Here is a 24,652-nt window from a genome sequence, read left to right as displayed (position 1 = left end):
CTCCTCTGAAATCCACTGAATGTATTGCAATGCAGATCGCATTGCAATACATTCCTTCCAGGCTATGCTAGCGGGGGGGAAAAGTGACAGGGTGACCCAGAAGTGACGTCATACAAGTCACTTTCCGGGACTCCAACAAGAAGGGAAGCAAAGCGGACATGTGTCCACTCTTCTCACTTCCCTTATCCCGCTGACACCCGCCATGTTGGTCCCCGGCCCACAGATGGGCAAGCAGAGCCCAGAATACATGACGGGGGGGGGGGGGTGTGTGGAAGCAATCGGGTGGCAGCACAGCCCCTGGAATGCTTCCACCTGACAGCCTGCGGAATCTCTGTGGCTGCAGCCATCGGATTGTATGTGAATCCCCCAGCTGTCAGGTCCGTATGACATACAGGCCTGGCAGCAAAAGGGTTAAAGCTTGCATGCCTGTTACTGTGGATGCAGTGCATGTTCACCCATTTATGTGTGTTTAGAACCTTGTACTATGTTATATATGTATTCTCAGAACCCAATAAAAATCTGTTGAAAAGAAGTCCATCGTAAACATGTGCCAAACACTCCTAAGGAGTTTTGCAAACATTTGCACAGTGCTATGGCAAGGCTCTTTTCTTTGTTTTACTCCCCCCTCCTCCCAAAAGCAGGTATTCTTCAAAATGCTGCTAAAACATGAAGGAAATGCAAACTACGCTATAGGCGTTTTAGTCTTAGGCCCCTTTCACACTGGGGCGGTAGGGGGCGTCGGCGGTAAAAGAGCGCTATATTTAGCGCTCTTTTACCGCGGTATTCGGCCGCTAGCGGTGCGGTTTTAACCCCCCGCTGGCGGCCGAAAAAGGGTTAAAACCCCTCGTATAGCGCGGCTATAGCCGCGGTATTACTGCAGTATAGCCGCGCTGTCCCATTGATTTCAATGGGCAGGAGTGGTTTAGGAGCGGTGAATACACCGCTCCTTCACCGCTCCAAAGAAGCGGCTGACAGGAGACTTTTTCTTCTCCTGCCAGCGCACCGCTTCAGTGTGAAAGCCCTCGGGCTTTCACACTGAACAAACAGCGGAGGCTGTTTAGGGGCGGTTTGCAAGCGCTATTTTTAGCGCAATAACGCCTGCAAACCGCCCCAGTGTGAAAGGGGTCTTAATGTCTGCGTAAACTTCTTCTAAAGTTAGGCAGCTTAGTGCAGTATTAACTCCTTTTTAATATCATCCTTTGGGGATGCTACTTCACGCCAACAAGGTGAGCACACAGAGTAAGGCCTCTTTCACGCAGGGGGCCAGGAGAGGTAAAAACAAGCCATTGAGCCACTGTTGAACCACCCCCATGCACAGCCTAATGGAGCTGTTCACATGCCACGCACATGCTGCTTTGTGTTGGTCACTGGAAATTTAAATCGTCATGTCGAGTTGACAGGCGACACCTCCTGTCAAACTCTCCCATTCAAGTCAATGGGGCTGCACCGCATACACAAGCCAAATGATAATAAAGGAGGTTGTGGAAGTAAAGAACATAGGATCCTTTAGAAGCAGTCTGTTGCCATGGCCATGAGACGAGCTATCTCTGTTCCCTTAACCCTTCTGAAATGTTTTTGGATAAACTATTTAATGATCCTGTAAAATAAATTGTACATTCTGTTTATAACTGAATTCTATTTTGTATGCTTTGCCCATGTATTACACACTGCAACACTGCACTCATTGTGCACACGGTACGAATAATGTTTTAATTAAGTGTTGCATTCTTTTAAGTCCTGATTAGAAATTAGCCAGCATATGTAACACCCCTTGTCAACAGAAAAATACAGTCATAATGTGATACCTATGTAATCATGTGTATAAAAAAATCTTTCAATTGCGCTGAATAAACAGAACAGTTATAGATAAGATGCTGAGTCAATAATTAATATGAGGATAGGAGTTGCCGATCTATAAAATTTCCAGAACAATCCACAGTAACCATGGTGTAGGACCCTAACGGCTTGACAAATTTGCTTTTAATCTAGGAGCCAGTTTTTTTTTCACGGATTTAACATGTCCCCGAAGGTGAACTTATCTTTTAGCCCTTTCACAGCCAGAGGCATTTTTGCGTTTTTTACAAATGCTTAACCGCTTGCCGACTAGCCGCTGTCATTATACTGCGGCAGGTCGGCATGATCCCGCGAACCGTCGTAGCTGTATGTCAGTCCCTTTAAGCGGGATAAAAGGCACGCACGCGCCAGCTACACTGCGGGGGTGCCGATGCGTGTGGCCGGCGGTCGCGATGAACGCCGGCTACGCACGATCGCGGGCCCAAGAGGCAGAACAGGGACGAGAGTGTGTGTGTGTGTGTGTGTGTGTGTGTGTGTGTGTGTGTGTGTGTGTGTGTGTGTGTGTGTGTGTAAACACACAAATCCCTGTTCTGTGAGGAGAGGCAGATCATGAGTTCTTACTAGCTAGGAACCACGATCTGTCATTTCCTCCAGTCACTCCCATCCCCCTACAGTTAGAACACACACTAAGGAACATAGTTAACCCCTTGATCACCCCCTAGCGTTAACCCCTTCCCTGCCGGTGACATTTACACAGTAATCAGTGCATTTTTATAGCACTGATCGCTGTATAGTTGTCAGTGGTCCCAAAAATGTGTCAAAAGTGTCCGATCTGTCCGCCATAATGTCGCAGCCCCGATAAAAATCGCTGCTTGCCACTAGTAAAAAAAAATAAATAAAAATGCCATAAATCTTTCCCTTATGTTGTAGACACTATACGTTTTGCGCAAACCAATCAATATACGCTTATTACGATTTTTATTACCAATATGAAGAAGACTACATATCTGCCTAAACTGAGAAAAAAATTTTGCTTTTTTTTAAAAAAAAAATTGGGGATATTTATTATAGCAAAGTTGACGCTCTTTTTTTGTTTATAGCGCAAAAAAGAAAAACCACAAAGATGATTAAATACCACCGAAAGAAAGCTCTATTTGTGGGAAAAAAAGGACATCAATTTTGTTTAGGTACAGCGTCGCATGACCGTGCTATTGTCAGTTAAAGCGACGCAGTGCTGTATCGCAAAAAACTACCTGGTCATTGAGCAGCCAAATCTTCCGGGGCTGAAGTGGTTAAAAAAATAACTTTAGGCCTGAAGATTACATAAACCCCCAAACATTATGTATTTTCTGAAAGCGGATACCCTACAGAAAAAAATAGCGATAGTTGCACACGATATTACCGCAGAGGTTTAGGAAACCCAAAATTTCAGTAAAGAAAAACACATTAAAAGTTAATCTTAGGGGGCACAAAGATATTACAAATTTTTGGGGGTAAAATATTAAAGCCAAGTAAATGGATACCCAACATGTCAAACTTTAAACATGTCAGTACCCTATATTTATATTTTCCATAGGCGATGCTTTAACAGCCCCCTATAGGTCATCAGTTTAGCGTTATGGAGGAGGTCTGGTGCTAGAATTATTGCCTCTCATTCCGGCGTGCGCAGTGATATGTGATGTGTATTGCAATCAATGTTTTCAGGTGTAGGCTCCCCGCCGCATGCATTTGTTTGTATATGGGGGTGGGGGGCCTCAATTTTTTTGGGGGGGGTTTATGTGCTTGGGTGTACCTTTTTTAATTTTTTCATAATTTATTAACTTTTTTTTTTTTTTTTACTTAGGGGACAAAAAGTCCCTTATGTGATTTTTTTTTTTTTCTTGGTGACAGATTCTCTTTAATGAGACATGCAGGGGAAACTGTCAATGTGGACCCGGAAATGACTTCCAGGTCAACAACTAGGGGAAGAGAGCGGAAGCTCCTCCCTTCTGCAAACCCCTCCCACTTCTCTACACATCAGCGCCCGCTGTGCCAGTCCCAGGACAAGCGGCAGACGGACAAGCGGAGCCCGGGATACATAGGATGGGCGTGCACAGGGTGTGTGCAGCATTCGGGCAGTAGCCCAGGCGCCAGGTTGAAACTTCTGGTCGAGCCCTGGAACCTAACAAAATGCTATTTTGTGTGCCAATGATACTGCGTATCATACATAATTGCTATTTATTTCAGTCCAACTCTGGGCTCTGACTTCACCTTCCAGTGATGTATAGTATTATTATTATTAACGATTTATATAGCGCCAACAGTTTACGCAGGGCTTTACAATGTAGAGGGGGGACAGCACAATTACAGTATAGTTCAATACAGAAGGGACAGGAGGGCCCTGCTCGTAGAGCTTACATTCTAAAGGGAGGGGGCGGTGGTATAAAAGGTAATAGATACAGGGAATGATTTGATGGGGGTGGCTCTGGGACAGTTAGGTGGGTGTGGGATAGGCTTCCCTGAATAAGTGAGTTTTCAGGGATCTCCTAAAGGTTGACAGGTTAGGGGCTGATCCGATATACCGGGGCAGGGAATTCCAGAGGATGGGAGAGGCTCTGGAAAAGTCCTGAAGGCGAGCATGAGAGGAGGTAACAAGGGAGCTAGAGAGCAGGAGGTCCTGGGAGGAGCAGAGGGGGTGATTTGGGCGATATCTGCAGATGAGGTTGGTGATGTAGCCGGGGGCGATGTTGTGGATGGCCTTGTATGTTGTGGTTAGCATTTTGAATTTTATACGTTGGGGTAGGGGAAGCCAGTGAAGGGATTGGCAGAGAGGGGCAGGAGTCATGGATTGATTAGTGAGGTGTATTAGTCTAGCAGCAGCATTCATAATAGACTGAAGGGGGGATAGCCTGCGTAAGGGTAGGCCATTAAGGATATATTATTATAGTACTATATAGTGTGTGTGTGTGTGTATGTGTGTATATATATATATATATATATATATATATATATATATATATATATACATACATACAGTGGGGACGGAAAGTATTCAGACCACCTTACATTTTTCACTTTTTGTTATATTGCAGCCATTTGCTAAAATCATTTAAGTTCATTTTTTTTCCTCATTAATGTACACACAGCACCCCAGAAAAACACAGAATTGTTGACATTTTTGCAGATTTTTAAAAAAGAAAAACTGAAATATTACATGGTCCTAAGTATTCAGACCCTTTGCTGTGACACTCATATATTTAACATCCTTGAGATGGTTCTACACCTTCATTTGAGTCCAGCTGTGTTTGATTATACTGATTGGACTTGATTAGGAAAGCCACACACCTGTCTATATAAGACCTTACAGCTCACAGTGCATGTCAGAGCAAATGAGAATTATGAGGTCAAAGGAACTGCCTGAAGAGCTCAGAGACAGAATTGTGGCAAGGCACAGATCTGGCCAAGGTTACAAAAAAATTTCTGCTGCACTTAAGGTTCCTAAGAGCACAGTGGCCTCCATAATCCTTAAATGGAAGACGTTTGGGACGACCAGAACCCTTCCTAGAGCTGGCCGTCTGGCCAAACTGAGCTATCGGTGGAGAAGAGCCTTGGTGAGAGAGGTGGGGGTGTTTTTTGGAAGCACCTGATTGGAGGTGAGAAAGTGAGAAGTGGGCGCAACGCTGTGCGTTCTTTGTCACTCAGCTCAATGTTAGCAAAGCCGAAGGAATTTGCTTTGCTAACATTGACCCGCCTCTCAGCCAATCAGGTTGCCGGTCTGTTACCGGCCGCCTGATTGGCTGAAACGTCAGGCGCTGTGATTGAACACCTATCAGGCGTCCAATCATAGGCGAGGACGGGAGAAGACACATGGAGGGGAGAAGACGCATGGAAGACACCGCTCGCCGTCACCCGCTGCCCCACTGAGACAGGGTAAGTGCCGGGCAGATGGCGAGCGGGGGGGGATCATAGTGGCAGCATTGGATGGTACAGTGGGAGCATTTGATAGCACAGTGGCAGCATTGGGAGCATTTGATGGCACAGTGGCAGCATTTGATGGCACAGTGGGAGCATTGGGAGCATTTGATGGCACAGTGACAGCATTTGGAGCATTTGATGGCACAGTGGCAGCATTGGGAGCATTTGATGGCACAGTGGCAGCATTGGGAGCATTTGATGGGACAGTGGCAGCGTTTGGGCACAGTGGCTGCATTTGGCACAGTGGCACCGTTTGATAGGCACAGTGCCTGCGTTTGATGGCACAGTGGCGGTATTTGATGGCACAGTGAGGCTGCAATTGATGGTTTTTTTTTTAGAATTTTTCAATTGGTTTGTGCCCCCCAAAAATTTTTAGCACCAGCCACCACTGCCACCAGGTAAGCCCACTAGAGCCCACCAGGGATGCCAATCAGTGCCCATTAGAGATGACACACTCTGCCCATCAGCTCACCGCTGACTGTCACTGCATTATCCTCCATGCCCCCTCCTTTCCTCTGTGCCTCTCCGCTGTCCCCCTCCGTTCTTCTCTCCTTTTCTGTCCCCCTCCGCTGTCCCCTCCGTTCCTCTTTCCTTCCCTGTGTCTCTCCGCTGTCCCCCTCCGTTCCTCTTTCCTCCTCTGTGCCTCTCCGTTCCCCCCTCCTTCTCTGTCCCCCTCCGTTCTCCCCCTCCGTCCTCCTCCTCCTTCCTTTGTGAATAGACAGAGTCAGCTGACTCTGTCCATTCACATAACTGAAACATTGTAATCTCTTGTGATTACTATGTGTCAGTTTATGAATGGAGAGGAGCCGCTGTCTTCTCTCCATTCATTCTCAGTGCAGCTGAGGCTGCAGAGAAAGGGACTGGGGAATCTCTATCCTCTGTCTCTTTCTCTGTCTCAAGGGGGAGATATCAGAGGTCTGTTAAGACCCCTGATATCTCACCAAAGCCCCCCAACAGGGCTGATTAAAAAAAAAAACAAAAACAAAAAAAACACATATTGCAATAAAGAATAAAAAAAAAATTATTGTAAAAAATAAAAATTGTAAATTAAAAAAAAAACAAAACAAAACACACACACACACATACACTGTTCACCCCCCCCCCAAAAAAAAAAAAAAAAAAAGCACTGTTAAAAAAAATATAAAAAAAAACATTGTCACGTGACATAAAAAAAAGTATCGGTATTCGGTATCGGCGAGTACTTGAAAAAAAGTATCGGTACTTGTACTCGGTCCTGAAAAAGTGGTATCGGGACAACCCTACTTCTGACGTTGTATTCTGTTGTACTAAAAATTTTGTATTGTGAGTAACCTCTTCACTTTCGACATGAGACTAGCATGCCACAAAAAATGAACGTTCGGTCGTCCGAAAATCTAAGCGTGTGTACGAGGCTTTATTTGAATCACCTGAGATTGGATTCAGCAGTGTCAGCCCATTCCCAATCACTGCATAGCAGGCTCATGGCAACAACAATGGCAGCTAGGACTTGGAGAGCTGGATCTTTAAGAAACAAAACTCAAAAACCCAAAGTTATGGCTACTTTCACACTTAGGCGCTTTACAGGTACTACAGCGCTAAAAATAGTGCCTCTCCTGTGTCTCCAGTGTTAAAGCCCAAGGGTTTTCACACTGGAGCGATGTACATGCAGGACAGTCAAAGTCCTGCAAGCCGCATCTTTGCAGCGCTATAGAAGCGGTGTATTCACCGCTCCTAAAATGCCCCTTCCCATTGAATACAATGGGGCAAGCCGCAAACCCTCCTGCAAAGTGCTGGGTTTTAACCCTTTTTCGGCCGCTAGCGGGGGTTTAAACCACCCCGCTAGCGGCCGAATAGTGCCGCTAAAACGACGGTAAAGCGGTGCTAAATATTTTGACGCCTTACCACCGGCGCCCGCCCGCCCCAGTGTGAAAGTAGCCTAACACACTCATTCTAAAGGAAAGTGGTAGGAGTTCTGACATTATTTTCCTTTGAGCCAATACATAACTGTTGAATAGATAATTACAATCTGTGGGCATCTCAGAAGTAGGCGAAGTGATAACTAAGAATTTATCCAGAAAAGATACCGAAGAGAGTAAACACTCACCTCTTCCGCTGTTCCTGTTGCCTAACTTTGAGAAAGTGACACTTCTGGGAGTGTCAATCCCCTGTTTCCTCTGCTGCAATCAGTGGTCTGTAAAGCCAAAACCATTTTTTTTGCCATTTTCTAATATGGCACACCTTGTATTTCCTTGTATATTCTGGGAACTTTATACTCTTTGCACGGCCTGGATTTCAGCAGTGAAACCAAAAAGAATTGGAGCTATTGCAACCGCAACATAAATCGACTAAAAAATAGTCCATAAACAAAGTCCATAAATGAACTGGTAATCCCACACCATGAAAATGCGATCTTCTTATGTCTGAAAGGTGAACTTCCAAGAAAACCCCAATTGCCACCACCAATGTAAGAAATGCCCGCTCATTTTCACGGTGTGGGATTGCCACGGTTAATCTATGGACTTTATTTATGGACTTTTTTGTAGCTGATTTATGTTAATGTTGAAATAGTGCCGATTCCTTTTGGTTTCACTGTTTAATAGTATTTTACTATAAGGAAGCGAGCTTCATTGTTTATCACAGGGAAGCAGGCACCTTTATATTTGTTAATGGATTTCAGTTGTGGCTTCAGAAGGGGTTCAGCCATATTTCATGTTGTAAAGCACTGGGCAAACGGTCAGCGCTATATAAATACTGTATAATAATAATCATTTACTCCCTACACACCTTTTGAAGGACTCAAGCCTTTCAAATACATCAAAGAGACCAATGCTGCTCCCCCCCATTATTGAGCTGTACCCAGAGTCATAGCTTGAAGCTTGTGGGCCCTGATGCAAAAGTTGACCTGCCCCCCCCCCCACTACCAATGCCACTCCCACCATTCGCCAAGATATTCCAAATGCCTAAACAGTTATTTCAGCTCTTTATTTACATATTGAGAGGGTAATTGAAAAGAATTGGAGAGGTATGTCAAAATGTGTACAGTTTCTCCAAAATCTTTTGAATGCCCTGGAGCAGGGGGAGGCAACCTTTGAGAGCTGCAGATCTGCCGGAACAACATGGAAAGAGTTTAACCACTTGACGACCGCCTCACGCCGATTTACGTTGGCAAGGTGGCACGGACAGGCAAAATCACGTACATATACGTGATTTGCCTTCCGCGGGTGGGGGGTCCGATCGGTCCCCCCCCGGTGCCCGAGGCGGTCGCCATTTCTTCCCGGGCGATGAGAGGTGAGGGGGAGGCCATCCATTGTTGGCCACCCCCTCCCGATCGCTCCCGGCGAATGAGAATGCTTCCTTTCCCTCTGTAATGTAAACAGAGGGAAAGGAAGTGATGTCATCCCTCCTCGAGTCGGTCTTTTTGATCCGGCGCCGAGGAGAGAAGACATCAAGTAAGTCTGCACAACACTACACTAACAGTAGAACACACCAGGCACACTTGTCACCCCCCATCACCCCCCGATCACCCCCCGATCACCCCCCTGTACCCCCTGTCACTCTGACACCAATAGCATTTTTTTTTTTTTTTGCATTGGTGTCAGTTTGTGTCAGTTACAAGTGTTAGGGCAGTTAGGTTAGCCCCCTTTAGGTCTAGGGTACCCCCCCTTAGGTCCAGGGTACCCCCCTAACCCCCCCTAATAAAAGTTAACCCCTTGATTACCCCCCGTCACCAGTGTCGCTAAGCGATCGTTTTTCTGATCGCTGTATTAGTGACACAGGTGACGCTAGTTAGGGAGGTAAGTATATAGGTTTGCTGTCAGTGTTTTATAGCGACAGGGACCCACATATACTACCTGCTAAAGGTTTTAACCCCCTGATTGCCCCCTAGTTAACCCTTTCACCAGCGATCACCGTATAAGTGTTACGGGTGACGCTGGTTAGCTAGTTTGTTTTTTGTAGTTTATTACAGTTTATTACAGTTTATTATAGTTTTAGGGCACCCGCCGTTTATTACCCTATAAAGGTTTAACCCCCTAATTGCCCGGCGGTGATATAAATTACATTTTTAGGGTCAGATAAGGTCTGCGTCGCCCCAGGCAGCGTCAGGTTAGCGCCAGTACCGCTAAAACCCACGCACGCAGCATACACCTCCCTTAGTGCTATAGTATCTGAGCGGATCGATATCTAATCCGATCAGATCTATACTCCCCAGCAGTTTAGGGTTCCCTGAAACGCAGTGTTAGCGGGATCAGCCCAGATACCTGCTAGCACCTGCGTTTTGCTCCTCGGCCCAGCCCTGCCCAGCCCACCCAAGTGCAGTATCGATCGATAACTGACACTTACAAAACACTAAGCACACATAACTGCAGCGTTCGCAGAGTCAGGCCTGATCCCTGCGATCGCTAACAGTTTTTTGGTAGCGTTTTGATACAGTCGCTGACAGTCAGGAGCTTTTTTGCCTGTGAGTCTCACTAGTGTACCCCTAAATTTAGAGCCCAAAATGGCAAATCGAAGGTACACTAGTGAAGAGGCCTACACGTTTCTGAGTATGACAGATAGTGAAGAGGAAGTCACTCATCTGTCAAGTTCAGGCTCAGAATACGAACCTGTAGAGGACAGCGGCTCCATGACAGATAGCTCTGACGACAGAGTTGTGGTCCCTGCTAAGGTCAGGCGTACCAGACCCCAATCTTCTTCTGTCCTTGAAGTGCAAGAACCGCAGGGCTCTCGTATGGAGCAGAGAAGTACTAGCGCCGCTATTCCTTCTGGTGAACTGGCAAGCACCAGCGGCCTAGTACACCCTGGTCGTACATCCAGCACTGCAGTATCACGTGGTGACGTGGCGAGTCCCATAAGTGCAGTTCAAGCTGGCGAGGTGGCAAGCACTAGTAGTGTCCTGCTGCCACCAAGAAGACAAAGACAGGCCCGTCGTGCCCATAGTGCCATTCCTGCTGCATTGGCCAATCCGAATTGGGAACCCTTCACTTCTGCAGCACCCGTACTTCCCCCTTTCACTGGCCAACCCGGAATTCAGGTGGAAACAGTTGACTTTACGCCACTGGATTTTTATTCACTGTTTTTCACCGAAGATCTCTATAGATCTATTGTGGACCAAAGCAATTTATACGCTGGTCAACACATCGCCGCTAATCCCCAGTCCTCCCTTGCTAGAGATTGGAGACCAATTACGGTCTCCGAATTTAAGACCTTTCTGGGCCTTTCCCTCCTCATGGGGTTGAATAAAAAGAGTAAGTTGCGGTCATATTGGTCCACTGACCCAATTTACCATTCACCCTTGTTCTCTGCTTCCATGGCCAGGGCACGATACGAGCAGATTTTGCGGTTCATGCACTTCAACGACAATGAACTCTGTCGTCCTCGTGGAGACCCTGCATACGATCGGCTCTACAAAATTTGGCCCCTCGTAAACCACTTCAACCAACGTTTTGCAGACTTGTTTACCCCCCATCAAGTTGTCTGCATTGATGAGTCCCTGATTAAATTTTCTGGCCGCTTGTCATTCAAACAGTACCTTCCCAGCAAGCGTGCCAGATACGGGGTCAAGATGTATAAGCTCTGTGACAGGGCCACAGGCTATACATATAGTTTTATGGTTTACGAGGGCAAAGATAGTCACGTAGAGCCGACAAACTGCCCTGACTACATAGGAAGCGCTGGCAAGATAGTGTGGGACTTGGTGTCACCCTTATTCGGAAAGGGGTACTACTTGTACGTGGACAATTATTATACGAGCGTGCCACTTTTTAGTCACTTGTTTGATCAGCAGATTGGAGCATGTGGCACCGTGCGACCTAATCGCCGGGGCTTTCCCCAGCGGCTTGTAGATTCCCGTCTTAGGCTGGGGGAGAGAGCCTGCTTGAAGTATAATAATTTGCTCGCTATGAAGTGGAGGGATAAGAAGAATGTTTTCGTTCTCACCTCCCTTCATGCAGACACGACGACCCAAATTCCTACGGCGACTGGTGTTGTGGAGAAACCCCTCTGTGTCCACGAATACAACCTTAATATGGGAGGGGTGGACCTCAACGACCAGTTGTTGGCGCCGTACCTAGTTGCCCGTAAGGCCAGACGCTGGTACAAAAAAGTGTCTGTTTATTTATTTCAATTGGCTTTGCTGAACGCTCATGTGCTATACAGAGCTTCAGGACAGACTGGATCCTTCCTTAAATTCTAGGAAGAGATCGTCAGAGCCCTTCTGTTTCCAGACGGTGCTCTACCTCACCTTCCCCAACCAAATGCAGTAAGCCGGCTGCATGAGCGGCATTTTCTTTATGCCATCCCGAGTACCCCTACCCAACGAGCCCCCCAAAAAAGATGTCGTGTCTGTAGCAAGCGCGGATTTAGGCGTGACACCCGGTCTTATTGTCCCTCCTGTCCTGGCAATCCTAGTCTTTGCATGGGTGAATGCTTTGAACGCTACCATACATTAGTTGAGTATTAGCGTAGGGTTCAGCACTGCACAGACTAGGCACACTAACACAGGGTCTCCCAAGATGCCATTGCATTTTGAGAGACCCAAACCTGGAACGAGTTACAAAAGTTAAAACTTACTAAAAAAAAGTGTAAAAAAAAAAATAAAAAAAAATAAAAAAAATAAAAACACAAAAAAAAAAAATAAAATAAAAAAACCAAAAATAGTTGTTGTTTTATTGTTCTCTCTCTCTCTATTCTCTCTCTATTGTTCTGCTCTTTTTTACTCTATTCTATTCTGCAATGTTTTATTGTTATTATGTTTTACCATGTTTGCTTTTCAGATTTTTTATACTTTACCGTTTACTGTGTTTTGTTGGTAACCATTTTATTGTTTTCAGGTACGCCATTCAGTTGCAGCGCGGATTTATTTATCTTGACAGCAACAGCGTTTGCTCCCACGATATATAAAGCCGTGACTCCAGCGCTGTCGGAGGTGATTTCACCACCACAGTTACATACTTCAGCATATATGCCGAAGCGTGGGGGCAGCAGTGGGTGGAGGAGCAATTTGCTCCTGCCTTTTGCGGGAGGATGCCCCCATGCTTCGGCATTTATATATTTTAGGCACAGGTTGCGTTAAATGTTTTATTTTTTACTATGTTTTATTTTTTGTATTTGCTTTGCAGGTATGGTAAGTCTTACTGTTATACTGTAATGTTACTTTGGTTTATTGTTAACCATCATTTGCTTAGCAGGTACGCCATTCAGTTGCAGCGCGGATTTATTTATCTTGACAGCAACAGCGTTTGCTCCCACGATATATAAAGCCGTGACTTCAGCGCTGTCGGAGGTGATTTCACCACCACAGTTACATACTTCAGCATATATGCCGAAGCGTGGGGGCAGCAGTGGGTGGAGGAGCAATTTGCTCCTGCCTTTTGCGGGAGGATGCCCCCATGCTTCGGCATATATAAATGGTGCATGTATGCCCATCATTAGAAGTGGGTGGATGAAGGGAGGTATTCTAATGGTGGGCATACCCACCGATCAATACCTTTTTTTTCGTTCAGCCCACAGGCTGCATGAAAAAAAAGTTTACAATATATGCCTAACAAGGACCAGCAACGTACTGGTATGTTGCTGGACTTTGAGTGGTTATACCAGAATGATGCCTGCAGGTTTAGGTATCATCTTGGTATCATTCTTTTCAGCCAGCGGTCGGCTTTCATGTAAAAGCAATCCTAGCGGCTAATTAGCCTCTAGACTGCTTTTGCAAGCAGTGGGAGGGAATGCCCCCCCCCACCGTCTTCCATGTTTTTCTCTGGCTTTCCTGTCCCAACAGGGAACCTGAAAATGCAGCCGGTGATTCAGCCAGCTGACCATAGAGCTGATCAGAGACCAGAATTGCTCCAAACATCTCTATGGCCTAAGAAACCGGAAGCTACGAGCATTTCATGACTTAGATTTCGCCGAATGTAAACAGCGCCATTGGGAAATTGGGAAAGCATTTTATCACACCGATCTTGGTGTGGTCAGATGCTTTGAGGGCAGAGGAGAGATCTAGGGTCTAATAGAGCCCAATTTTAAAAAAAAAGAGTACCTGTCACTACCTATTGCTATCATAGGGGATATTTACATTCCCTGAGATAACAATAAAATTAATTAAAAAAAAATAAAAATGAAAGGAACAGTTTAAAAATAAGATAAAAAAGCAAAAAAATAATAAAGAAAAAAAAAAAAAAAAAAAAAAAAAAAAAGCACCCCTGTCCCCCCCTGCTCTCGCGCAAAGGTGAACGCAAGCGTCGGTCTGGCGTCAAATGTAAACAGCAATTGCACCATGCATGTGAGGTATCACCGCGAAGGACAGAACGAGGGCAGTCATTTTAGCAGTAGACCTTCTCTGTAAATCTAAAGTGGTAACCTGTAAAGGCTTTTAAAGGCTTTTAAAAATGTATTTATTTTGTCGCCGCTGTGCGTTTGTGCGCAATTTTAAAGCAAGTCATGTTTGGTATCCATGTACTCGGCCTAAGATCATCTTTTTTATTTCATCAAACATTTGGGCAATATAGTGTGTTTTAGTGCATTAAAATTTAAAAAAGTGTGTTTTTTCCCCAAAAAATGCGTTTGAAAAATCGCTGCGCAAATACTGTGTGAAAAAAAAATATGAAACACCCACCATTTCAATCTGTAGGGCATTTGCTTTAAAAAAATATATAATGTTTGGGGGTTCAAAGTAATTTTCTTGCAAAAAAAAATTATTTTTTCATGTAATCAAAAAGTGTCAGAAAGGGCTTTGTCTTCAAGTGGTTAGAAGAGTGGGTGATGTGTGACATAAGCTTCTAAATGTTGTGCATAAAATGCCAGGACAGTTCAAGCCCCCCCCCAAATGACCCCATTTTGGAAAGTAGACACCCCAAGCTATTTGCTGAGAGGCATGTCGAGTCCATGGAATATTTTATATTGTGACACAAGTTGCGGGAAAGAGACAAATCTTTTTTTTTTTTTGCACAAAGTTGTCACTAAATGATATATTGCTCAAACATGCCATGGGAATATGTGAAATTACACCCTAAAATACATTCTGTTGCATCTCCTAAGTATGGGGATACCACATGTTAGGGACTTTTTGGGAGCCTAGCCGCACACGGGACCCCGAAAACCAAGCACCGCCTTCAGGCTTTCTAAGGGCGTAAATTTTTGATTTCACTCTTCACTGCCTAGCAGGCCATGGAATGCCCAGATGGCACAACCCCCCCCCAAATGACCCCATTTTGGAAAATAGACACCCCAAGCTATTTGCTGAGAGGTATAGTGAGTATTTTGCAGACCTCACTTTTTGTCACAAACTTTCGAAAATTGAAAAAAGAAAAAAAAAATACATTTTTCTTGTCTTTCTTCATTTTCAAAAACAAATGAGAGCTGCAAAATACTCACCATGCCTCTCAGCAAATAGCTTGGGGTGTCTACTTTCCAAAATGGGGTCATTTGGGGGGGTTTTGTGCCATCTTGGCATTTTATGGCCTTCAAAACTGTGATAGGTAGTGAGGAGTGGAATCACAACTTAACGCCCTTAGAAATCCTGAAGGCGGTGCTTGGTTTTCGGGGCCCCGTATGCGGCTAGGCTCCCAAAAAGTCCCACACATGTGGTATCCCCATACTCAGGAGAAGCAGCTAAATGTATTTTGGGGTGCAATTCCACATATGCCCATGGCCTGTGTGAGAAATATATCATTTAGTGACAACTTTGTGCAACAAAAAAAAAAAATTGTCACTTTCCCGCAACTTGTGTCAAAAAATAAAATATTCCGTGGACTCAACATGCCTCTCAGCAAATAGCTTGGGGTGTCTACTTTCCAAAATGGGGTCATTTGGGGGAGTTTTGTGCCATCTTGGCATTTTATGGCCTTCAAAACTGTGATAGGAAGTGAGGAGTGAAATCAAAAATTTATGCCCTTAGAAATCCTGAAGGCGGTGCTTGGTTTTCGGGGCCAGTACGCGGCTAGGCTCCCAAAAAGTCCTAAACATGTGGTATCCCCGTACTCAGGAGAAGCAGCAGAATGTATTTTGGGGTGTAATTCCACATATGCCCATGGCATGTTTGAGCAATATATCATTTAGTGACAACTTTGTGCAAAAAAAAAAAAAAGTGTTACTTTCCCGCAACTTGTGTCAAAATATAAAATATTCCATGGACTCAACATGCCTCTCAGCAAATAGTTTGGGGTGTCTACTTTCCAAAATGGGGTCATTTGGGGGGTTTTGTGCCATCTTGGCATTTTATGGCCTTCAAAACTGTGATAGGTAGTGAGGAGTGAAATCACAACATTACGCCCTTAGAAATCCTGAAGGCGGTGCTTGGTTTTCGGGCCCCGTACGCGGCTAGGCTCCCAAAAAGTCCCACACATGTGGTATCCCCATACTCAGGAGAAGCAGCTAAATGTATTTTGGGGTGCAATTCCACATATGCCCATGGCCTGTGTGAGAAATATATCATTTAGTGACAACTTTGTGCAAAAAAAAAAAAAAATTGTCACTTTCCCGCAACTTGTGTCAAAAAAGAAAGTATTCCATGGACTCAACATGCCTCTCAGCAAATAGCTTGGGGTGTCTACTTTCCAAAATGGGGTCATTTGGGGGGGTTTTGTGCCATCTGGGCATTTTATGGGCTTCAAAACTGTGATAGGTAGTGAGGAGTGAAATCAAAAATTTATGCCCTTAGAAATCCTGAAGGCAGTGATTGGTTTTCGGGGCCCCGTACGCGGCTAGGCTCCCAAAAAGTCCCACACATGTGGTATCCCCATACTCAGGAGAAGCAGCTGAATGTATTTTGGGGTGCAATTCCACATAGGCCCATGGCCTGTGTGAGCAATATATCATTTAGTGACAACTTTTTGTAAATATTTTTTTTTTTTTTTGTCATTATTCAATCACTTGGGACAAAAAAAATAAATATTCAATGGGTTCAACATGCCTCTCAGCAATTTCCTTGGGGTGTCTACTTTCCAAAATGGGGTCATTTGGGGGGGTTTTGTACTGCCCTGCCATTTTAGCACCTCAAGAAATGACATAGGCAGTCATAAACTAAAAGCTATGTAAATTCCAGAAAATGTACCCTAGTTTGTAGACGCTATAACTTTTGCGCAAACCAATAAATATACGCTTATTGACATTTTTTTTACCAAAGACATGTGGCCGAATAAATTTTGGCCTAAATGTATGACTAAAATTGAGTTTATTGGATTTTTTTTATAACAAAAAGTAGAAAATATCATTTTTTTTTCAAAATTTTTGGTCTTTTTCCGTTTATAGCGCAAAAAATTAAAACCGCAGAGGTGATCAAATGCCATCAAAAGAAAGCTCTATTTGTGGGAAGAAAAGGACGCAAATTTCGTTTGGGTACAGCATTGCATGACCGCGCAATTAAAAGTTAAAGCCAAATTGGAAAAAGACCTCTGGTCCTTAGGCAGCATAATGGTCCGGGGCTCAAGTGGTTAAAGATCACTGGGGTTCAACACCTTTTTTTTAAGAAATTACCCAGAAAGACCTAACTAAATAGTAAGGAAAACTTTAAAAAATGTCACTGTAAAAATATAAACGTGTCAGTCAGTGGGTCAGTGGACGGTGTATGATAGCAAAGCAGTGGATAAAGAGAATACGATTACTTATGCGCTGACCAATAACAACTAATATAATGACAAAAAACAGCCAAGGGTAGCTGCCAACACTAGAATGTGTCCCCACACTTACTAAAAATAAAAAGTGTGGCACAATCCCTAATTCAATAAAACAAAGTGTGAAAATACATAACACAAAAAGACATATTGGGTACTAAATCAAAACCCCAGTGCTGCAAGAGATTCAGATGAATGTACAAATAACAAGCAAATAACCTAAGGAACATCAATAAAATAGATAATACCCTACAGGAGATTACAACTAAAAACACAAGTGCTGCACGCAATTAAAAATTCCATATACAGATCAAATTCATCAATAAAGTTCAAGTGAATGAGTAAATAACAAATAAATATATAAGACATAAAAATCAATAGTGCCCTACTGGATATTGCAACCAAAATCACCAGTGCTGCAAATTTTTAAAAATTGTGCAAACAAAGCAAGACAATTCCACAAGCAGGTAAAGTTAATTTAATGTGGTAGCAATATCCAAATAATATGATCTTGCTGGATAATGCAACCAAATGCACCAGTGCTGTAAAAAATCAAACAAAAAACCCCCCAAATACCGTGTGACATAAAAAGTTGCAACGACCGCCATTTTATTCCCTAGGGTCTCTGCTAAAAAACATATATAATGTTTGGGGGTTCTGAGTAATTTTCTAGAAAAAACATTATGATTTTTATATGTAGGAGCGAAGTGCCAGAATTGGCCAGAATGGGAAGTGGTCAGGGCCGTAGATAATTTTTTGTTCTGGGGGGGGGGGGGGGGGGTGTCAGCAGCAGGTACTAAGTTAGAGTTTTTTAAATAACACAAATTGCATCACATTCATAAAGAATGGAAAAAGGAAAAATAGGATTTTTAAAACAGCTTACCTGTAAAATCCTTTTCTTTGAAGTACATCAGGGGAGAGCCATAGTAGTTACTATGTGGGTTATAGGCCACCTTCAGGTGATGGACACTGGCACCCCCAAGACAAAAAGTGCACTCCCTATATAACCCCTCCCACTACTGGGAGTACCTCAGTTTTGTAGCAAAGCAATACATGTGTATACCAAGAAGGGAGGGGCCTCTGTGTCCCCTGATGTACTTCAAAGAAAAGGATTTTACTGGTAAGCTGTTTTAAAAATCCTATTTTCTTTTCATACATCAGGGGACACTGAGCTATCGTAGTTACTATGTGGGATGTCCCATAGCAATGCCAACTGAAGGGAGGGGGACACAACAAAAGTAGGGCACCAAGAGACTAGAGGACTTATACTGCAGCCTGCAGTACACTGCGCCCAAAGGCGATATCCTCATGACCTTTTACATCTACTTGATAGAATCTGGTAAATGTATGGATTGAAGACCGAGTTGCGGCCTTGCAGATCTGAGCCATGGAGGCTTGGTGAGGCACTGCCCAAGTAGCACTAACAGCCCTGGTGGAGAGCGCTTTAATATGAAAAGGAGGAATTTTCCCATTTAAACCATAAACTTGAACAATCACTTGACGAATGCATTTAGAAATGGTAGATTTCGACGACGCCTGTCCTCTTTTAGGACCTTCTGGCAACACAAACAAAACGCCTGTTTTACGAATCTGAGCGGTTGCTTTTAAATAGACCTTGACCGCTCTCACCACATCAAGAGAATGTAGTGACTTTTCTTCCACAGAACGAGGTTCTGGAAAAAATGAAGACAGAACATTATCCTGGTTTAAATGAAAACCTGACACTACCTTCGGTAGAAAATTAGGATGAGGCCGCAATACAGCCTTATTCTTATGAATAATCAAATATGGCTCTTTACAGGAAAAAGCAGTCAACTCTGATACTCTTCTTGCAGAAGATATGGCAACCAAGAAAACTATTTTCCTCATCAAGAGGATCAAGGGATTATCTTGAATCGGTTCAAAAGGCTGTTTTTGTAAAGCCGACAGGACTAAATTTAAGTCCCAAGGGTTCAGGGGTGACTTAACTGGGGGATTAATCCGCGTTACCCCCTGAATAAGGTTATGAACCAGAGAGTGTGAAGCAAGTGGTCGTTGAAAAAACACCGATAAGGCCGACACCTGGCCCTTGATGGTGCTTAAGGCCAGCTTAATTTCTAATCCCATCTGTAGGAACTTAAGGTTACTACCTATGATATATTTCCTGGGGTGCCAACCCCTGGATTCACACCAGGAGACTAAGGTAGAAACTAATGAAGCTGACAGCCCACAGTCCTTTAGAATGTGGATTTCAAAAGCCAAACCGTTAAATTTAGCGTTTGTAAGGTAGAATGGAACACCGAACCTTGCTAGAGAAGGTCTGGCCACAGGGGCAGGGTCCAAGGGTCCCTTACCGCCATCCTTATGATCTCTGCAAACCAAGATCTCCCGGGCCACCAGAATCAACTCCTTTCCCTCTTGCTTGATCCTGCGTAGGAGACGCAGAAGCAGCAGAACAGGAGGGAACGCATAGATCAGTTAAAATGGATCCCATGGAAAGACCAAGGCATCTGTTCCATATGCCATCGGATCCCTTGTACTTGACACAAAGTTGTCGATCTTGTTGTTGAACCTGGACGCAAACAGATTTACGTCCGGAACTCCCCATTTTTGGCATATTGACAGAAAGATGTCGGGGTGAAGAATATGATTCACCTCTCTCTGGGCTGCACGACTTCTCGTGCCCCCTTGGTGATCGATATAAGCTACAGCTCTGGTATTGTAGGATTGGATCCTGACAGGATAATTCCGTAGTCTGAGCGCCAGACCTTTAGGGCCAGGCATACTGCCTGAATCTCTAGAATATTGATGGGCAAGGTCAACTCTGATTTGGACCACTTCCTTTGGACAGACACTTCTTCCAAGACTGCTCCCCAGCCCAAAAGGCTGGTATCTGTTACTACTTTCCAGGTAAATGGTAGAAAGGGTTTTTCTTTTTGGATATTAACCACCAATTGAGGCTCTGACGCACTTTGGCGAATAAATGCATCAGGAAGTCCAGAGTTTGGACCTTCTTGTTCCAAGTTGACAGGATACTGTTTTGCAGCAGTCTTGCTGTCTTGAAAGAAACTGCGCATAAGGAACAGCCTCGAAAGAAGCCACCATTTTTCCCAATAAACTCATGCAAAGATGAATAGAAGGATTCTTCTTTGTTTTGACCAACCGAATCAGTTCCTTTAAGGAACCGATTCTTTCCTGGGGCAAAAATACCCCTTTCTGGACTGTAGCTATGATCAGCCCTAAGAACTGCAATCTCCTTGATGGTTTTAAGGAGGATTTTTCTAGCTTGGGGATCCAACCTAAGTATTCCGGGTAGCCGACTGCGGTGACCAGACTTTGGTTTAACGGGCTACCGATTGATCTATGAAGAGTAGATCGTCTAAGTAGGCTAGTATCGTTATACTTTGAGCCCTTAACCTGGCTAAAGGAGGAGCCAGGATCTTTATAAACACTTGAGGTGCAGTAGCTAACCTGAAAAGGTAGATCTACAAACTGGAAAACAAGATTTTCAACCTCGAAGCGTAGAAATGTCTGGTGAGCGGAGAAGATCGGCACATGGAGATAAGCATCCTTGATGTCGATCAACGCCAGAAGTTCTCCCCCCTGTAGGAAGGAGACTACTGATCAGACTCCATGAGAAAAAAAGGAGTTTAGATCTTTGAGATCCAGAATGTCCATTTGGATTTAACCAAACCCCAACCTCTGCTCTTACATGGGGTCCACTATGACCACTTTTGCCAGAAAAAAAAATGATCCAATGCTTGAGAGAAAGACTTCTTTTTCTCTGTATCCTTAGGAACGTTTGATTTGAGAAAAATTGAGGAGACGGGAACTCTTGGAAGTCAAGCTTGTACCTTGGAGCTATTGAGAGTCCCCCATTCGTCTTCCTGTCAGACCCTTGAGAACTGCAGAAGAATTCCCCCTATTGAGTGAGGGGGGCGCCTCCTCATAAGGAGGCATCAGTATCTTGTAGGTTTCTTCCCCCAAGACCTCTTTTGTCCCTGGGGTTAATTCTGAGGATTACCTTTTGAACCTGACGGCGGAAGCCATCGTGACTGCCTGGAGGCTGATGCCCCGGCACAAAAGGAGCTTTAAAAAAGATCTACTCCTTTACTTAAATGGCAAAAGGGGGTACTTTTCCCACTAGAATTTCTTTGGATGAATTATCCAAACATCCTCAAATAGCTATTTCACCGCAAAAGGAAGACTAGCCAGGAGCTTCTGCATGGTGAAAGGAAGTCTGTCCTTCGCTGACGTGCGTTCCCGTACTGATGCGTTTAGCTGTTTGTGTTAGCAACAATGTGCACAGCACCTTGTATAGCCCTGGTATTCCCAGGCGGTCTCCCATACAGGTACTAACCAGGCCTGACCCTGCTTAGCCTCTGAGATCAGATGAGATCGGGCGCTTTCTGGGTGATGTGGCCGCAGGCATCTCAGCAGTTGTGCGTTTGGCTAGTTTATAAGCAAGCACCTGTATGAGGACCTTGTGGAGGTTCTACAATAGAAACTCACAAAGCAATTATTGCAAACATTAAGCTGTCAGATCCTGGGCTTGCTGAGCAGGATACCTTGAACACCTGTTAAACTGGCCTCACAACGATTACTGTCAGCGCAGGCTGCTCAATCTGCCAGAGAAAAATTGTGGTTTTTGTTTTTTTAACAGGAATTCCAACTTTCTATCCGTTGGATGCCTAAGCATTTGAGCATTGTCTGCCAAGCAAAAGCTCTTATTCACAGAGGATATCGCAGTGTTAACTGCTGGTATACTCTACTTAGTGAATTTCCTCCACCATAGGATAAAGTGTAAAAAACCTTTTTAGGAGGAAAACTAATGTTTATCTGGGAGATCCTCTCAGATACAAAATAGCTTTTTCCAACAATAAATGGACAGGAAAAGGCATGCACAGTTTGAGGAGGCTTTAGCGAACCCAAACACTCAGTTAAAGTGGATGTAAACCCGAAATTTTTTTTTTATATCATACTGTAGAAGAGTATAAGATTTCCTATCATTTGAGCCCAGTCTTGCCACACAGAGTTAATCCATCTCTGACCAAACCTCTTTTATTGTTCAGTGAGAGAAATCCTGACAAACTGACAAAAACTTTGTCAAATACTCCCCCTTGCTGTGAGTGACAGCCTAAGACACAGGCATTATTTTTTAATTCCCACCCCCACTCCTTTCTTCAGCAGCTCTGCATGGATTGGCTGTTCCACACCTCAGCATGATTTGGCATGCTGAAATCATGTGATTACTTTCCTGTCTTTTCACTGGATGTTAGAGATCATAGCAGAAGTTCAGTTAGAAATACACAGGAGAAAATGCATATTGACAAGGGGAGTGTAGAGGTGGGCGGGGAGTCTACTGACATCACGACTCCACCCACCGAGCTCCAGACAACAGACCCACCCACAGAATCTGCAGTTTATCAGCTCTCATAACAGACAAGGGAGACATTTGACAGGTAAAGATACATGCAGGAGGCATGTATATCCTTATAGATAACCCCTATGGCAGTAGTTTAGAAAGGATGACATTGGGTTTACATCCACTTTAAGGGAGCATAAATGTGGAGCGGACCATTCAGCAAGAAATTGCACCAACAATCTTAAAGTGGAGGGCCACCCTAAAAAAAAAAAAAAAATTACATAAAATGTTCCTAAAAATCTGGAGAAAAAAAAATGAATTTTTTTTTTTTAACTTACCAGAAATGGCTGTTGCTAGGCAGATCGTCCTAATCTGCCACTTCCTACACCGCGGTGATCTTCAGTCTTCTCCTCCTCGAGTTGTCTTCTGGGGAATGGGGCGCTGTGTTCTGGGAACTGTGTGTGTCCCACAACACACACAGCGAGCCCCATTCACAAAGCGCTGCGCGACTCACGCATGTGCAGTAGGAAACGGCCAGAGGCTCCACAAGGCTCCACTGCCTGTCCCTTAGTTCGAATGGCGGCGCCGGGACCCAGGGCCGAGGGACGGGTTGGCCTCGGGCAGCTGACATCGCGGGCACCAGGGACAGGTAAGTGTGCAATGTTTGTAGCTGCTGACTTTTAAAAAAATTTTTTTCAGCTGGCCCACCGCTTTAAGATTGAAACCAGCTGATTCTCCCACATTTGACACCTCAGAAGAGGAGTCATCAGCCTTACCATGGTCCCCTGAGGGGATTTGTCTTCTCCCGCCCCTAGTTCCTAGTTTGAGGGTCCTGGGCAATTGTGCGATTAAAGTCGCTAATTTTTTTTTTTAAACCCATCATGGCTGAGAGGAAAAAAGATCTTTTGGTAAAATACATAGAGGCTGCAGTGTTGAAAACAGTTGCAAACATTTCATGGCCCCGATGCTCACTCTGACCAGCCACTCCCTCTCAGAGGAGGATGCCATTTGTAGAGATGAGTAGGCTTTCCAGGGCTTGAGAGGGACCCTTTTAGCTCTATTTTGGAGGTGTTTTAACCCCCCTTCTGACCTTAGCCCGATGCACAAATCAGAGGTACTATCAGAAGAAATCGCATTTACTGCTTGAACAATAGTCTCGCCACTGCCGCTGCTATTAATGCTCAGCCTCATGCAAACAGTAAATGTGTAAATGCCTGTGTCACCAAAACCTCTTTCATGCTCCTTTTGCTCTCATCTCTCTGCGACAATTTTGCAGCCAGCACAAATGGAGTTTCTTTATTTTTATTTTTTTTTAAAAAGCACACTCCCGCGTTGGAGGACGCCAACGCCGCTCTAAGCCTCGCCCCCACCTCGCATCACGCCCCCCTCCTTTCTCTTTTCAAAAAGAGTTTTCCCACGCAAGCACGGGCCTCCGATCCGACTTTTGGTATCGGCTTGTGTGTGTGAGGGAGGGATGGCGTGGAGGAGACCTGGAAGCCGCCCCATGTAGGGGCGGTGAAAGAAAACGGCATTGCCGATCATTTTCAGTTCTCCCTTATACTCAGCCTCATGAAGAGGGGAAGAGTTCAGCCCAGGTGGGGGTCTCTGGAGGAAGCAAAAACCCCCCAAACTTACCGGAGGTCTGCCTTCTGGCTGGAGAAAAAGAGTCTGCTCTTTCTGTCACACAGCGTGATCTCTGAGCAAAGCATGAGAAGGTACGTGCTCCATACAGCCCCCAGTGGTGTCACATAGGCATAACAACATTTACTTTAAAGGAGACAAATTTTTAAAAATGTCTTAGAAAAACTCCACTTATCCCGCTGCAAGGTTTTCTGTGGTAAACCAACAGACCCAATCTTCACCCTTCACGGAGGGTTCCATTAAACCTTCAGGAGCTGGGGATCCTCGAGGAAACCCACAATCCTGGACCTGCAATAGCACCACCGGCAGTAAAACTTTATGGTCTTAATACCAAAAA

General features: G+C 44.5%; 1 long non-coding RNA gene across 1 annotated transcript in view; it reads right to left on the bottom strand.

The window, feature by feature from the left end:
* LOC141148889 (uncharacterized) overlaps positions 1–24,376 on the bottom strand; it is a 28,535-nt gene extending 4,159 nt beyond the window's left edge. Inside the window, exon 1 of the long non-coding RNA XR_012245259.1 lies at positions 24,310–24,376. This is a non-coding gene — a long non-coding RNA (uncharacterized lncRNA). The remainder of the gene's footprint in view (positions 1–24,309) is intronic.
* Positions 24,377–24,652: the final 276 nt, after the last annotated feature.

This window comes from Aquarana catesbeiana, linkage group LG06, assembly GCF_042186555.1.
Source record: "Aquarana catesbeiana isolate 2022-GZ linkage group LG06, ASM4218655v1, whole genome shotgun sequence".
NCBI classification, from domain to species: domain Eukaryota; kingdom Metazoa; phylum Chordata; class Amphibia; order Anura; family Ranidae; genus Aquarana; species Aquarana catesbeiana.
This window is presented reverse-complemented; position numbering and strand designations above follow the sequence as displayed.